Source organism: Lagenorhynchus albirostris, chromosome 9 (genome assembly GCF_949774975.1).
Source record: "Lagenorhynchus albirostris chromosome 9, mLagAlb1.1, whole genome shotgun sequence".
Lineage (NCBI taxonomy): Eukaryota > Metazoa > Chordata > Mammalia > Artiodactyla > Delphinidae > Lagenorhynchus > Lagenorhynchus albirostris.
Window position 1 is genome coordinate 40234490 of NC_083103.1, and position 4596 is coordinate 40239085.

Consider the following 4596-nt stretch of genomic DNA (forward strand, 5'->3'; position numbering starts at 1 on the left):
ATTTTATTCATAGCACCTATCATTGTCTGACATTATTTTATTTACTTACTCATTTTATTTTCCTCATCTGAATTAACTCCTTGAGGGCAGGGATTTCTAAGGTCATATCCCTAGCCAGTAGCACAGTATATGGCACAAAGTAGGATCTCAGTGAATCCAGGTTATTCAATGAATGAAGCATCCTAAAATCTCTACGTATTGTAATCTATGTAATACAGCCAAAACAGTGCACACAGAAAGACACATAGTCATAAAAACTTATATTATTAAACAAGAATGAAGCTGAATGAATTACACTGAATTGAAGAAATTAAAAATAAAATGAAATAATCCTAAGGAAAACAGAAAGAAGGAACTAATAAAATAAAAACAAAACAATAAATTAGAAAATACACTAGGAATTGAAATAAATCCAAGAGCTATTTCTTTGAGGGGAAATAATAATGAAATAGGTAAGTCACCAGCTTATTTACTCCTGAATAAAAGGAATAAAATTAGAAATGAAAATCAGGGAAATTAGAATAGAAAGGAATTTTTTTTTATTATAAGAAAAAGATTTGCTCTCTATGAGACAAATGTATTTGAAAACAAAATTTCTTTGACCCCCAAACTCCTCACTCTGTTTGACCTTCTTTGGGACCCTTGCTAATCACTGGCTCTCATGTGGCTTCATTCTGCTCTGTGGTCTCTGAGCACATCTCTGCTATGTGGACCTCTGAGGGAGATCAGCTGGTTAGGTGATACACGTTCTAAGCATCTCAATTAGTCTCTTGAGTCAGACCATCCATGCTCTGCCAATAACTAACTGTGTGATTTTAGTTGTATCTCCAAATCGTAGTGTTCTTATCTGTAAATGGAATAATAATGCCTACCTCACAAGTGTGGATAAGTGAGGTGATCAGGTAAAGTGTTGTGCACAGAGTGCTCAATAAATGTTAGTTAGAAGTACTGTATGATATCGCTTACATGTGGAATCTAAAGAAATTAAACCTATAAAATCAGAGAGTAAAATGGTAGTTACCAGGGACCGGGGATGGAGGGCGGTGGATAAAAGTGATGACGTTTAAGGGTACAAACTTGTAACCAGCAGTAAATAAGTCACAGAGAGCTCACACACAGTATAATGAATACGGACAATAATATTGTATAATAATATTATATATATATATATATAGCTACATCAGTGATCCTATTACAATATATAAATGTATCAAAGTAACATACTGTACACCTTAAACTTATACAATGTTACATGTCAAACTTATTCAATAAAAATTTTTAATTAAAAAAATTAAAATAAAAACGAAAGCCTAAATCTTAGTTGGTATTCAGTTACAGGTGAGTTCTGAGTCTGGGTGGCAAGGGTAGCCTGTGAATTCTGGGGAGGTCTGACCACTGAACCATCTAGGTGAGGTGTTGAGAAGCCTGAATCACCATACTTTCCTGGTCTTCTAACTATTCAGTCAGCATTGGCTAGACTGCTACTGCAAACTCATCCTGGGTGTATTTAAGAGACATGGGACTTGGTTCAAGCTAAAGTCCTCATTAGCACCTGGCCTCCACAATTTGCAGAATGCATTTACAAAGATGTTTTCTGGTGCAGGCCACACCACCAGCTGCCTCTCTTGAATGGACAGGAAGAAACCCTCCCAAGAAATGTCTAGAAGGAAGGCTCCCTTAATGTTTACCCCTGGCTACCTCAGCACACTAACCCACATGCACCTATTCTGGGCAGACTTGGGCACACACAAACATGGAGGTGGCAGTTAGCATCCCTCAGAGCTGTATGACATTCATTTGTGCTGTGCAGAAACTGCAGAGGATACTCACTAAGGCATTTAGAGATTATTTCCAATCACTTCCAAGGATAAACCAGCAGTATAAATAGCCATGTCCTAAGGCAGACTCACAGATGCCTCTGAGTCCTCCAGGGCCTGAGCCAGATGAAAAAGGCAAGGAAAATGCTTTTTCCATCCCAAGGACTTTACTGCCATGAAGTTCCAAGTAGAACTGGGTTGACTGTTCTCTGATAAAGAATACAGAATAAAAGCTTCCAAAGTGACACCAGCTTGAGTGCAATCACTCGCTCTTAAACTTGAGATGCAAGTTCTCAGGGATGTTGTTCTCATTTTTTATATAGAAATTTAAACAAATGAGAAAAAACAGTTGCCTCAGCCCAAATCCTTCCCAGAATCCTTACCAAGGAGCCTGGGTCTCAGTAAATTAAGAACTGCAGCCTGTCAGAGGCAGAAGGATCCTCAGACAGCATCCATTCCATGCCCCTCATTGTATAGCAGAGAGGTTGGGGCCAGAAAAGGGGCCTATGTATGGTGTACAGCAGGTCAGGAATGAGACCACAGCAAGAAATCAGGTCTCCCCACACTACTATGATGCTTCTCAACTGCACCGCTCCATAGGCGTGTACTGACATAGCTCAAAAACTGCAAATTGTGAACTCAAATTATCTGAACCACCTGGGAACTGTGGGTATCAGATGTTCTTCTCTTGCCCAGATGTTGTTCAACTTGTTAGAGGAAGGTCTCAGGAGATCTTGTGATAAAGTGCCTTCACCACCCACAAAGCCCATTAACAATTCCCAGGAAATAAAAATAGAATCTAGGTTATAAAGTCCAACTTTTTTTTTTTCCTTTGTGCTTAGTCTAGTTTCACTTGCTCATAGGGTGCCAAGTGCAAAGGCCTTGCACCCAGCCCTTCAGACCAGAGTTCCCCATGCGAAACGGCTGCACCCAACACCTCAGAGATGCTGCACCCAGCACTGTGATCTGGAGCTGAGAGCACAGCTGCACCTGACCCATCAGATCTCCGCCTTCTCCTCACTGACAAGAACCCTACAGAGCAGCTCCACCAACAGCCTTTCAGAGGGAGCATGTGCTCTAGAGTGCGAGTTTGCAACTCTCCGTTATTTGACCAAAGAATAAAGCTTTCCTTTGCTTCTGAACCAAACTCAGTCTCGTTCTATTGACTCAGATGACACTGGGCAGAAGGACCCTTGTGGGAGCTGATTTGGGAGGGTCGGTAACAAAATTTTGGGCAACCATGAAGGGACAGACCTTGGCCCTTTTGCCTGCACCTATCCACTAGGCTCCAGACTGGACGACAGTGGAGGCTTTGGGAGGTTCACATGAGGATGAATGACTCTGATCTTTGAGTACACTCTGACAGAACGGCGGCAGCCTTCAGCCAAATTCAGAGCAACTGTGTCCAGCAACTCAATACCTGGGTGTTGTGCATGTGCAGCGTAGCCCCCAGTGTCATCTGGACAGCACCCCCTTGAGGGGATAACACTATGGCATCAATGGGGATCGGAGACTGAAACTAATGCATGTATGCCCACTGCCTCTGGCTGGCCTTCCCACAGTGCCAGATGCCTGGGGATGGTGCAGACCTGTGGACAAGAGGGAGCCATGACAGTCTTGCCCACTGTCTCACCAGTAGTGCTGCCCTCTTGTCCCATTTTCAAGGCAGTAGTGGCCACACCAGGGCTTTTGCCTTCCTTGCTGACCTCCAGGAGTCAATGGTAGCATTCTCTATAGTCAATTTCAGTTTAGAAAAAGAGAGTGGCCAGTTCCGTAAGCCAAGAGGCAAGACTGGGAAAAGGCCCAGGTAATGAGGACCACCTGACAAAATGGAACAAGGATGCTCCATCTGGGTTCAAGAAAAGGTACCAGGGTGCCCACACACAAAAAGTTTCCAAAGTGGGTACAGGACCAGTAACTTGACCTCTTCTGATAAGTGCTAGTTTCTCTGAAGTAGGCTGGGGAGCCCTGTGAACCACTTGCATGACCAGGAGCCCCATTATCAGTAAGCCCTGTGAGCTTCAGGCAAGAACAGGAGACACCCACCACCAAACCTCTCCTCTCCTCTCTGCTTGTGAGGTGAACCTTCGATGATTCTTTACCAACTGAGGTTCCACATGTTCTCCTCCAGGTATCAGCACAGCACTGCAACTGCCCTTTGATTTGGAAAGCACCCCGTGGGAATTCCTCGTTTTTAGCTCTCACCTGGGAGGAAGTCCAAAAACTCCTCCTTTTCCGCTGAAAGGAGGAAAGAGAACGCCTCCGCCTCAGGCAGCTCTGCCACTCCCTAACAGACCAAGTTGGTCAGAAACTAACGTAGCTAAGTTGCTCTGACTCACAGGCAATCCCATCTAAACTCTGGTGGGATATTCTGACTGAGGAGGGATTAACTATCTCAAGCACAGGCCATTACAAATTCAAGGGCGACCCACAGTTGTATCAGAGTCCACATAATTTGGATGCCTCATTTTGGTCTTTTGAGGAATCCATTAATAGTCTGGTGAGGGTTCCAAATTTCCCAGAGAGGAAATCTTATTTGGGGTCAAATTTTGTGGCACTTGCATACCAACAAACCACTCCAACTTCCCGCCTGCTCCCCATAGTTTGAAACGAATCCAAAACATAACTTCTAAGGTGGGGGGAACCAAATATCCAGCACACCAAAGGATAGTCCGTTAGGGTACATCCTGCAGAACTGGAAGTTTTTCAGGTATCATCCCCTGACCCTCTCCACTGGGAGGCCTTGTTGGGCACTGCCCCTGTTATACAGGGTCTAATG